A 13,920-nucleotide genomic window follows, 5' to 3' on the forward strand; every position below is an offset into this window, starting at 1 on the left:
AGGGCGATTTTCAGTGTGGAAAAAATACGTGTCAAATATTTTTTTCAGATCTACTATTGTGGCGACCGCCACGGGGGGGCCTACGTATCTAGGCCTGGCGACTCTTGGCCCTCGAGGCGAAGAGTCGAGAGATGTTTTTCCAAACATCTCCGAGTTTCTTCGTCCTCGAGGACAAGAGTATTGCGCCCCCACTTCCTGGGACTTTCCCAGGGCACGAGGCCTTTTGCCGTAGACATTCCCTGCACGCGCATCATGTATATTTGAAATTAGTTTAAGCATTACGTTTAAATAAATATATTTTCGTTACCCACTTGGCGAGTAATCATTTGCACCACGTCACTTCCAAACTATGTACCAAAGTTTCGTCAAAATCGGTGATTCAGGGTATTCCCAAAAGGTTTGAACTTTTAGGGCGATTTTCATGTCTTCAATGTGGACGATTGCTGATATAAAAAAATACGTGTCGAATATTTTTTTGAGTACTATTGCACGCGAGAAAATAAAGCACCGCACTCTGTATACTAACTTATTAATCCTGCTTCCTTGTGTTTTTGGAATTTTTTGGAAAAAATTGGAAATGGTGGATGGTAGAGTTTTTCTCAAATTTCATTTTCTGCGAGAAGGAAAGATTATTCTTGATAAATTTCACTGATCTTGTAGAATTGTCGAGTTTGTCACTGATAGGACTAAGTAACGAGCAACAAGATTTTAACAGGACGTTTAATTCCTTAAGTACGAACACCTCAAAATAATAATCACCGAGTTTGATGAAATTTCGGTATGTGGTAGATCTGAAAAAAAAATATTCGACTAAATGTGTGAGAATCGTCCTTAAAGTCGAGGGTAGTAACTATATTTACTCCAACATCTCAAACTTTATCAAAGATAAAAAGAAGGTGTAAATTGACAAAATTTGTGTTTCTGAACAACAAAATATTTCAGCCTAAATAAATTTGCAAAAAGTCCATTTACTTAAAAAGAATATACCAAAAATGCCAACTTTTCGTTCATTTTTCCCGCAAAATATCCATCAATTTCCCCTAAATTTGTACGTACAAATTACACACGCACTCGACGCTGGCACACAAAGCACCGAATACCGTGGCGCACAAGCTGCGTCCGTGGCAGGGCACGTGTCAACGCAGAAAGGAGCTTTCGCCGTGTATGAAACGTTTGATAAACATAACTGGGAATATTCGTAGCAATATAAAGGTGAAAGTAGCGCGAGATGTACTCGAAATTCCAGATGCCTGGTTTTCCAGGATTCCAGCTGTGCCGTTTCTATTCGGAATTCATCGGATCCCGAATACTTTTCGCCGGGACGCGTTGGCGGATCCTTTTGAAAATCCGCGCGCGCGTGTATGTGTGCACGGGCCACGATTGTACCGAGGCAAGAATGTTTTCCGTTTGATCCGCCAGTGAGCCTGGAAAAATGCTCGATTCCAAGGAAATCGCGACGCACGTGTTTGAAGATACCTCCATTTTTCTGTAAATTTCTTCGTTCTTTATACCTGTATCCTACCTGAAATGTGATCTCCTTCGAGTACACGATTAAAAAGTATTCGCGACAATTTTTACGCGATATCGTATTTCTTCCCTACAGTGTGTTAATTGTAATTGGTAGTTTTTGTGCCGAACTGTTGGATTACTAGTGTAGCGTCCCAAAACGCCGTAGCGCTTCGATGCTTGGAAACGCTGACTCGCGGCAGGGCGAACTAAAACAATTATTGTGTTTCTTAGGCGTGTTCTCAGTAAAAAAATGCGTGTCGAGGGTGAAAACCTTCGTGCTTTATAGCAAGGAGCCGTCCACACCCGACGTGGTGGATACGGAAGTGGATACGAAGACGTCGAGCGATCGTCGCTTTTGGCGGCCCATGCGACGCAGGACCCAACGCGAGTCCCCTCGAGCGAAGAAACACTCGAGCCCTCTCGCCTCGGCAACCGCGGTCCCGCTTCGGTTCCCCGTGGGACCCCTTTGTCGAAGGCCTTATCGCGACATTGTAACGCGGTTCCGCCGATGCCATGCGGCTCGGCTACGCACTCGTCCTGCCGGTCCTGCGTCGCGGTGCTCGGGACCGAACAACTAGGAGAAACGAGTGCTGGTGCGTAGTGGTAACGGTAAAGAATAGCAACACCCAGGTGGCTCTTGGAGTGTTTGTCGCTTAACCCTTTCGTTACTATTGTAGTTTCGAAATTTCGCTCGCGCTGAATCGTTGAAGCCTTTTGCTGCACTTCCACCTTAATTTGATCCTTAACACGTTAAGCGCCATGTCAGTCACCGGCGACTGACACTATGCCTTCCGTTCAGGCCGCGTCAGTCACCGGCGACTGACAGTATACTTTTCGTTAGTCGTCTTCTGTTTATAGTTCGCATGGCCCACTTGACGGCCAAGTGTGGCCTGAACGGAACGGTAAGCAAAACAGGCTGGGCGTTTATCGTGTTAATTTTATTCTTACGCGCTTCTGTCTTGATTTAATAAACCGAATTTTCGAACGGTACCGCTAAAATAACAAATTTTGCAGTCGCGGTTAAAAGTTTACTCTCAGTCGCTCGCTTACGCGTTAAAATCTGCCGTAGCGGAAGGGTTAATATAGGCCTCGTGATATTTGTGTAGAAATAAAATCACAATATCAAGGTTCTCACGCTGGACAATTGTTAATAAAATAATAAAAGTTATAAAAAATACAGTTAAGAAGTAACAATAAAAAGTGAGTATTTGGTAGCTCTACCTTCTGCTGCAATTACAGCCTTGATTCTTTCTGTGGTTGTGTAACACGTGATAATAAGTTCAATAGCAATATATTTTATAACAATAATTTCATAATAACTATAAACACACGTAAAAAGGAATAAAGATAATCTGTACAACGGTCTCTTATTATATCTCGTAATAAATTCTCACGCACTCTCTGATATCAATAACAACGCGGTTCTACTGTTTTTACTCCCTGTTACTCCGTATGATCCGCTCGTTCAACAAACACACTACACTCACGCCATCACTCACTACATATTATTAAACCAATTCCACACTTTTCTCCATACGTGTTGAGTAATTTACTGTGCACTATAAGCAGTAAGAACACAGCAAATTAAATTGCTCAAGATCTATAAATCGACAGAACTGTAACACGTGTCTCTCATGTATCGATTTGCAGTGCTAGTGCAAAATCACGTCCATACGACAGATAATATTGCCTCAAGTGTCGCCAAGTGTATATTAGCAATTTGTAAACATCAACGCTACACAAAAACGAAGAGAATAATAAGAATTCGGTAGAACTAGATTTTCATGTGAAAATTAATCGTTACAACGTAAAACCGTCAATTTCTTACAGTTGGCTCTGATAATCCCATCACCCACTGTATTACGTACAATAGCTGCAAATAAATATGGGATTTTCCAGGAGAAAAAGGAAGATCTTAGCGGCGAGTGGCAGCGATGAGGTAAGAGTCGAACGAGAAGAAGAAAAAATAAGAAATTCCTCAACAGAATCACCGGTGAGAATTGCTTCGTTTTTACCGGTGGCATTCGTATACAACAAGCTCGTTACTTAACACCTCTGGAGAAGAACTGAAAAGCATTAAGTAAAAGCGGTACGCAACCAGCGACGGGCACAAGCGCGCGAGAAACGCGGCCCTCTCGTTCCTCGGCCTGTTAACTTTTCAACTAACCTTGCTGCCAGACTCAAAAGCTCTCGGTAAAGTGTGATTTACACGTCACGGAAACTTACTCCGTATTTTCTCTCTCCTTACATCCGTTCTCCGCCTCCTCTTCCACCCCCTTTTGCTGTGATTCTTCCGCGGAGAAACTCGCCAACTCTGCCTATTCCTTTTTTCACCAAACGCGGAATAGTTCGTCAACGTAAGCGTTCCCCTGGTTCTGCCTTTCAGATACGCGTTACACGATCGGCGATTTTCATGATTTTCAGGGGAGAATTATGGCGGGACGCTGTTGACTTCGGTGAAGTTTTCAATTCATCGGCGTGAAATTTGTTGAATTTTTTGGAAATTTCTTCAATTTAATTTAGCTTAATCTTTTGGAAATTTGTTCAATGTAATTTAGTTGAATTTTTCCGAAATTTTCCGAAATTTGTTGAATTCAAGGCTTTCGCGGCTGGGAGCATGATTATTATCGAGACTTTCATTATCAGTGTGTTTCATGAATTCTGCAATGCTTACGAAACGTCGGAATACTTTTTCCATAAGGACACTGTTTACATCTGAAAGTCTCGATGAAATTTTATTAAATCTGTTTTATTTATGAAAAATTAAGCAGCAAGCATTTGCTCCCATACCAAAGTTGCAAGATTTTGGCTTCTGAGTGTCTCAGTTAACCCATTGGCCCTTGAAATTCTCTCTGTTGCGTGGAATAACAGACTGAAATGTTAAAATCTTAATACTGAATTTTTCGAATTAAATATTTCATATATCCTCACATTATGCGAAATATATAATATTGAAATTTTGAGACTGTGAACGAGAATCGCCTTCCGAGTAGAAAGGGTTAATTTTACTGTAAATAATATACAACAGCGAAAATTCTACTATCTTCATTCCATAATTAGCATATTAAGAGTATCGACAGCTGCGCCTAAACGGTACACAATAAATACAGTAAGAAAAAATTAATCGCTGGCGAAGTTTCAATTTCCTAATTATCCACAAATTTACTTACACATTTTTAAGTATAGAATACCAATAATCTAATCTACGGCGCAATCAGATACATTCGTTAGAATTTGCGACGGAAGAACCAGCTTGTCGTTTTGGATAATTTTTGTTAATCATAAACTTTCGTTGTTTAATGAAAAACTTCCTGTCGGGGATTAGGTTACAAATGGAAAGGTTGGTAGAATGAAATTTTAATGGGGATACATCGGGATGAAAGCCGAACCAGTCGCTTTGCATATTTATTATCTGCGTGATTAAGGTAAAAAAAAGTTTGTATTAGCTATTAAAAAGTCGTGAACACGGGGAGCAAGTTCAATTGTACGAGTGAACTTTAAATGAGAACAAGCTGATAAATAAAGTAAAATTTGCAGTGCGTGTGAACAATATCTCGATGGAAAATTGATTCGGAAAAAGTGACGAGCAATTCGTAATTACGTCTAAAGAAATTCCAAAATAATGTTACCATTGTAATACTACCAAATCTGTATTGTTGATAATTTCTAACGATGCTTCACATAAGAAACGACAATTTTACGATAATACTATAACTCACACAACTCTCGAGTTAAATTTTGTTCAGAAGATTCTTTTAATTTACTCCATGGATCGATAAACTTCCTCGTGAAACAATAGTATGCTAATCTTCGTTCAAAATTTCTGAATAAAACTGAACGAAAGTTAACTTGCAGGACAATAGCTTTCACCAAATTTCCAAAGTTTCAAGTATCGACTCGATACTGCGTCAGTATTCGCTTAAATTAAATTTACACAAGTAAGTTGCACGAAAGACTTACACCTTGTACCTATTATAAAGTCACAAATTTTTGTAAGAGTATGGTCGGGATTCGCGCTGGCTTATGACCCGCAGACCGAGAGGTCCCAACGCCTTGACACCCCCACGCGCTAAGGGCTGGGTCAAGTAAGTACCTCGCGCGACGCTGACTTTGCTCCGTGGAAACCTCCAACCTATGCTAGGGTTTCCCGGAGGCAAGAGAGGGGCGCCAAGGCACATATACTATAAGGACGCGTTGAATAAGACTAAGCGGAATATATTAGAAAAATTACTGTGTAAGAGTATGGTCGAGAGAGCGTTGGGACTCGCGCTGGCTTATGACCCGCAGACCGAGAGGTCCCAACGCCTTGACACCCTCACGCGCTAAGGGCTGGGTCAGGTCCTTACCCCGAACCTGTGCCAGGGTTTCCCGGAGGGAAGAGAGGGGCGTCAAGGCACGTATATAGAAACAATCGACACCAGTTTGAGCGCTCTAACACGCGATACTCGACGTGTTGATACACCAGTGCGGTCCAGTCCGCGATAATCGACACCACGAATAAAGCGCGATCACCATCGCGACAATAAGTAGTTGGCACATACACGTGTATATACATTATCTCCATTTTTTCGAGAAAGAATTAACTCCTTTTCACGCCAAATTTATTTCTCAACTTAATCTAACGCTCACACCACGCTAATTATTAAAATGAAACTGAAATTATCACACACTGCTCTCGCAATAATTCGCGCAAAAATTCCATCGAACTCGATACATTTCGCAGCGTTAAGGAAGCGCAAGCGCAAGATGCCACCGGCAACGGGAAATAATTTTATTCCGTCGTTCACCTTTCACGCTAATGATACAATAATGGACGCGTGTATTACTGCCGTCGCTGTTATTATTGGCCACTATTAGTTGTAGCCAATCGAGAGAAGGATTTTTAAAGGAACAAAGGGAGGAGACGTTTAAGGGAGCAATATCGAAAAGGCGGGCTCGATCTTTATTTTTCCCCTTTTACACAGCTATTTTTTCCTTTTTTCTTACGGGGAAACGCTTCTCTTTCTGCTCGCGATAACAAGATGTAATAATGCTACGTAAGTAGGATCGATCGGGGAAACACGCGCAAGGACAATGAAAATTGCAGTGTATTAAAGTATGCAAGCGGAGTGCGTTTAAGAAAAAGCTTCGCGATAATATTATCCCACGGTATACTGTATTTTCTGGATAAATCTCGATTATCGAGTTGTTTATTCAGCCAGTGGAAAAGCGAACAATTAACCCCTTCAATTCGAACATTTTTTGTATCTGATGATTCGACGATTTTTTCGGGGAAAATTCACGAAATTTTCTCGAATTGCGCGTATCGAAGGATACGACAATTCTGAATCCCCATCCCTCCTATTTTGCTTTTGTGTTGTTCGTAGTCTTTTTTTTTTTCATACAAGCAGACTCTATTTACGTGACTCTTATCCGCGTAAAGAGAATCAACGCGGAACGGTCGATCCCCGTAAACGGAGGGATGGGTGTTAGGTAGCTTGGAACCATTGCATTTTGTCGAAAACCTTTTTCGCTAGGGATTGTAGGCACTACTACAGAGCGATTTTTGAAGTGAACGACCAGACAAACTACGTGTATTCTCAAGCAATAACAGCGCAAATGTGTGTTAATTCCCTAAGAATACGCGTCGCCAACCCGGTCTACGAAGTCATCTTTCGAAGAGGAAATTCCAGTTTTCTTTCTTCTCGGTTCCCTCTTCTTTCCTTCCAGTTCTTGATAATTGCTCCAAGGCCTACGATCAACTCTCCTTTACTGCGTAATATCATTTCGTTTAATTAGTGCAGCTTCGAAAGTGTTCGAGTTAAGTCAGAATTTGTTTTTTTTTTTTTTCAATTTCCATAGAAATTCGTCGAATATGCAACACTTCGTGGTGTATCTGCAACTGCATAATTCGTAACGATTTTGCAACGCCCACAATCGAACGAGATATTAGAAATTATAGCAAACGACACTTGCAACAGTTAACATCTCGTAAAAATTCACTAGTTTAAAAAATGATTCGTACGAACAACTGTATACACAGACTTAAAAGACGGATTCTTCTAGATCCGATAAACAGATTCGCCTAATCTAAACGCTCTGTTGCGCACCATTGCACATCTTTTCACTCACGCCATGATTCGTCCTAGAATTGATTGCAAACACTGCAAGTCGATGAAAAAAGGAAAATTCACGAGGATGAATCGTAAGTTATATTAGTATTATTTTATTCTACGATATGCTATATTCTTACGACTAGACAGCGGATTTTTATGCAAGTTTATATTTTTGAGAATGTGGGGTAAAAAGCCGAATTTCGGTAGAAAATTGTTTCACCTATCAAGCACGATAAAAAACACTACGATCTGGATATTTTCTATATTTTCTCATGTCACGTGCGTTCTGTGCAATTCTGTCCCTTTAAATTTCCTACGAATGCATCAAAATCCGCAGTTTTCAAGCTTGAAGGATTATTATACAGAAACTTATAGTTCACTCGACGTAAAAAAATACGAATACCATCGTTCCACAGTGTGCCAATAAGAATGTCAAAAAATGGGTCCAGTGCAATTCGACAATAATCTGACGAACGTCTACGAAATCAAATTCACCAATTCGAATTTTCACAGATCCATGTAAATGTCGTTGTTCCACCGACACGTATCAAATTATGCAGTAGTACAACGATATCCAATCCGCATGTATTGGTAAACAATTAAGCAAAAGTAGACATCCTTCGCTAAACCATGAACGAAGTGCAATTACATCGAGTCAGCTTCAATCTTTATTGCTTCTTTTTCGACGAACGCGTGTAAACGCACGCGTGCAGCGCATAAAACTAATGGAATATTGTTGTACCAGGACAAGACCTCGTGAAAAAGCTCCTGGTGTACACGCATCTGCATACTTTCGTGGCCGTGCGAATCGCGTTGTCCCCGCGATTTAAGCGTATCCTCCAGAGGGAGGGTAACAAAGCGCGAAAATACGGGCCGAGGATATTATTGTCGATGACTGACACCAATATGATAAGTGAAAGTAGCCTAAGTCGTGTATTTTTCGTTTCGAGACACTTGGAATTAAAAAATACTGTTTCACTATGTGATACAGCATTTCAGAAAATACTTACTTTTATAACTCTTTTCTATAAAAAGATCTATGCAATATAAAATAAGCGATAAATTTAATTTTTCAAAGTTCTTCACTTAGACAATTTTTATAATCGCGAGCACAAGTATCGATAGTACCTGTCTGTAGAGATTACGAAATCTTTTTACAGCGCGGCAAGATAGCACAATTTATCGAAAAATGCATTATTTATAACAGCTGTTTTCTTACAAGCATAAAAATGAAGAAAATACTGGACAAGTGAGGAGAAGATTCGAGACCTAATTGCAACGAAAGAAGAAAAATAAAACACATTACGTTGTTTTTCCCCATCGCCACAGTGGGGAATATATTTGTTCGCGAGGGCTTTAAATGGTCGAATGAATCTTCGCAACAGGCCACGCAAAACAGTATTTTCACTCTCCACTTTATCGATTCGCCTACTCGTCGTCACACCTCTGCAAAGAGAGGCGACGCGACCACGAAAGTAGCAATCGTGTTTTTCCAGCCGATCAGTTTCATCAGCAGATCGTCCTTCGGTTACAAAACGCGGCAAGGACTCGCGTTACAGGTCGAACAGGCGCGCGATTACAGGACGAGAGGCTCCTCGCCTGGGACGCAATTTCCGCGCGTGACGCAAACTGATAATAGAACGTCATACAACCTCCATGAATTCCGGCAAAATCGGGGACGATAATGTGTCGAAGGCCAGGTGTCGCTTTACCAGATGCGGAATGGCCGCAGTTGTGCGCGACAACGTCGAAAAATTAGCCCGGAACCGTTGTCAGAACACGTGTGTCGCGTGTTCGGCTAATTTTCGGTATCGATAGAAACGGACAGCGGCGGCGATAACAAAGTGGACCGTTTGTTCGATGACCCTCTCTCGATACACGCCGGGCTCGCGCGGTTCTCCCTCGGAAAATTGTAATGCCATCGGAAACAGGATGATCCTCTCGTTCGAACAAATGAGAATAATGAAATGAATTTCTGGACAAACCGGGGAAAGCTGACCCTGTTCCAAACAAAACGATTGGCTGTACTGTGTCCTTTTGACGAACGTTAGCTCGTTTGGAATTAATTGTATAATACAGTGCTGTTCGGTCGTTGCCCGTGCGGGCAGCGTGTGGGCTTCCGTGGGCGTTAACGAGTCGGCGGGCAATAAGCCACGTCTTCGCGGGCGATAAGTTCAGTTTGTTCAACACGGTTGTGAAAATAGGACACGTGTATTGTCATTAACATTGACCAATCGGACGAATTTGACATTTTAAATTGCGCGGGCAAGAAGTGCCCTTGCGAGCCCTGGGCTGCCCCGAGGGCAAACTCTTGAGCACCGCACAATATGTATGTAATAACCATCGCCTGGCTTAAGAAAAATTTGTATCCTTGTCACAAGCGTACAAATTGCAGGGTTTTCAAGACTTTTTTCAAGATGTATAAAGTGACAATTGAAACTGTTTATTAAATTAAAATAGTGGAGTACATTTTGTCAATTTTGCCGTTTACTTCGTACCAGCCTTAACCAAAATGTGCTAAAAATTGGGAAAGAAAGTTTTTCGATTTAACATCGTTAAAAATTCTACGGTTATGGTAAAAGTTTAGTTCGTTCTTTCCAATCCCGATCGGATATAGGTAATGACGACAGGGGAAACGATGGTAAAGTGGAGAATTTCTGAGTCGAACTTCGGTAGTGAAACGTACTTCCAAAATTGAAGAATTTTTCTATAAATTTCTAATTTAAATACATATTTCGTTCGCAAAATAGATCAAATTTTAGCCTAACTTTCAGACTCTGTTAACGAGACTTAAAAACACGTAAACATTTATAAAGAGGTGAATTCAAAAGGAACTGAATTTTTCAATCAAAATTCTCAAAAAATAATATACTCGAATTTTCTTCAATTTTCTAAACTAAAACCAAGCAGCGATAAAACAAAAATTACGATATTCGCGTGATTTAAGCGAAGATTTCTTTCAGATCAATAATCGTCTAAAGAGAAAGCGTTTCTCGAGGCGGAAACTTTATCGGCGCTGCCTTAAAAACTTGTTAAAGAGCAATGTACATATTCGATGAGCAATAAGACGATAAGCAGCGTGTTCGAAGGAAGCACTTTCCTGATACTTTCGGTGCTGCTTTAAAATGAGCGAGATCTATGCATTCAAGAGTTGAGTCTCTAGAGTCCCCGAAACCAGAAACATTCGGTTCGAGGAGCAGCACTCTACGGTTTTCCAACGGAGTGATCTTAAAGGTCCTCGCCCGATTGGATGAAAATAAAAGGTGGACACAACTGCCAATACACTTAAGTTGGCTTCGCTGTTGCTTGCTTCCAGCATCCTTCTAAATAGAGAAGAGGACAGGGATCCTGTTGGGGGTTGAACGACAACGGGAAAGAGAAAGACGGCGAGGAAAAGGGGGCGAACGAGAGAGGGCTGGAAACAATTCCGTGATAATAAGATAGGAGTCGGTTCGTGCGATGTAAACCAGTAGCTAAAAGACTCGATTCGTGAAGGGTACGTCTGGAGAAGGATAAAATGTGTTTTATGGAACGGGCTTGGGGGTTCTCTTTCTCTCTCTCTCTCTCTCTAGTTTTTCGCCTGTTACGCTTTTTTCCAGCGGCATGCCGACAGAGTGAAATTGCAGCTTCGTGTGTATCAAATTTTAAGTGTACGGTAGTGGAAATTATTTTTCCAACGCTGGAATATTTAACGTGTTATCAGTTTTAAGTATGCTTTTTATTGTTACTACTGGGAAAATATTTTTGTGTGATTTTTTATTAAGTACGTAGGGTCTACTATTTGGGGAAAAAATCACAAAATATTATTCCGTGATTTTTCACTGAGAATGTAGCGCCTGATATTTGGAGAAAAAAATAGTTTTATATCCTTTAAGGGTAGTACAATGAAGCTCTTATGAAGAATTTTCGATCGAGTCAATTATTTTCTTAAAAAAAGAAAAAATGACAAAGTTGGGTACCATTTTCAGGCTTTAGAGTCACAAAATATTATTCCGTGATTTTTCACTGAGAATGTAGCGCCTGATATTTGGAGAAAAAAATAGTTTTATATCCTTTAAGGGTAGTACAATGAAGCTCTTATGAAGAATTTTCGATCGAGTCAATTATTTTCTTAAAAAAAGAAAAAATGACAAAGTTGGGTACCATTTTCAGGCTTTAGAGTCACAAAATATTATTCCGTGATTTTTCACTGAGAATGTAGCGCCTGATATTTGGAGAAAAAAATAGTTTTATATCCTTTAAGGGTAGTACAATGAAGCTCTCGCGAAGAATTTTCGATCGAGCCAATTATTAAAAAAAAAAGGAGATAAAAGATGGTCTAACTCTTTACACATATGCATACACTACTGATTACCGTGATCTATCTGAACAGAAGCACGTGAAAAAAGTTCATGCATATACTAAATAAAATGTATCATTAATCATGCCAATGAGACTTGTTAAAAAGTACTAAAATTTTATACTGCGATTAACTCGAATTTTTTTCACACTTTGTTTTTATAGATATACACGTACAATTTTTAAGAGTTTACTCTCATTCAACGACGAGTGTACGTATTCATTGACCTATTCCAAGCTTGTCATTCGTGTACTAGGCAGCTGCAGCACACTGAGTCAGCACACTTTTACTATTACTACGCGACGTACGCGTTTCCAAGAAACGATTCAGGTCACGGTGCTTTTCATTCACCGTCCTTCGTGTTTTAAAACTTCCACTTTTTAGCCCTACTTCTTGGAAACGAACTGTGAGACGTGAAAGCTGAAAAAATGCGTATCTTCGAAATGAGAATTTTCCTGAATTTTGCAAGTTTCTCGGTTGTATTTTTAACATTGCAAAGGTAGGTACACTGTTGAACACTGTTGAAAAAGAGAACAGGGATTCTATAATTAAACGTATCATCGATTGTGAAATGAAATTTTCAATTTTCCGACAAGTGAAATTTCAGGAAATTTATTTCACCAGAGAATTTGAAGAAATCTGATTTTACGATATGCGAAAGACCGTCTTTTGGGTAAGGAGAAAATAGCGTAGTTTGGCGTGGATAGGAAAAAAAAAAAGGAGAAGTCAGGACGATATATCTTTACGTCCTGCTTGTAGATTTATTGCGTTCAGGGCACTCTAGAAATTAGGCTGACGCGATGCATGGGTCAGGCTTCGACTCGGTTTAGTCCTTGTTTAATTTTATATTGCCATAAATTTCGTTGTTGCGTTACGTTACGTTACATCTCAATTCTTTAACACAGATAAAGGCAACAAATGATTGCAAACGAGCTCAAGTTTCTCAACTGCTTTATGAAAATTAAAAAAAAAAATACTTTAATAACAATATTTTCTTAAACGTTAAAACTAAATGATTTTTTTTTTTACGTCCATAGTGTTCAAACCAACGAAGAATCGATTCTCTACGAGAAAAAAAAAATACACATTAATCTTTTCCAAGTGATGCAAATTATCGAGAAAAGTGACTTGAATATCGACTCTCCGCAATAAAACAAAAAACAAAGTAACTGAAGAAACAGAGAGTAATTTTTTCCAACTGACTCGGCAAATTATCAAGAAAAATGACTTGAAAATCGACTCTCGCCAATAAAGAAAAACACACAAAGTAACTAAAAAAATATAGAATAATCTCTCCCAATTGACTCAGCAAATTATTAATAAAAGCGACCTGGAACCAAAAACTCCAGCACCCTATTAAGAAAATAAGACGCTTCCGACGTAATTCTCCGTACCTACGAAGCAACCGCTATCAGAACAATAATTCATTTTTCACGTCGAAAAAACGGGAGGCAAAAAAAAAAAAACAGCCTAATCCTTACCTTTCCATCGGTGTCACGCAAAGAGGGGGGTGTGTGTCTTTCGAAGACCGATGCTCACCCCGTCGCCTCGCCGAACTCTCTTCTTTCCCTGAAAACGAAATTCCCGTTTACACATTGTTGTGTCGTGGTAAATATCGTATACGGGCAAGGCTGTAATTTATTAACGGCCTTTGTGTGTACCGGAAATTCGCGAGACACCAGTTTCAAAGTGGTACCGGTGAATCACGTGGAACAAAGAGGACGATCAGAGAGAACGGAACAGAGAGAGAGAGAGAGAGGAGGGGGAGGCAGAACGAGAGAAGCAAGAGAGGGTGGGATTAGTATCGACAGGAGCAAGGTGAAACGTGGAAGGGCCAGCAAGGAAAGGGTGCATAGTGGTGGTCGTGTTAAGAGCAGACCTGCAAAGAGAGAGAGAGAGAGGGATGAAGCACACGGACGGACTGACGGACGCCGGATCCCCGACAAATGGATTAAGCGCAAATTGCTAAACTCTGTT

The sequence above is a fragment of the Habropoda laboriosa genome, unplaced genomic scaffold (genome assembly GCF_001263275.1).
Source record: "Habropoda laboriosa isolate 0110345459 unplaced genomic scaffold, ASM126327v1 scaffold212, whole genome shotgun sequence".
Taxonomy (NCBI): domain Eukaryota; kingdom Metazoa; phylum Arthropoda; class Insecta; order Hymenoptera; family Apidae; genus Habropoda; species Habropoda laboriosa.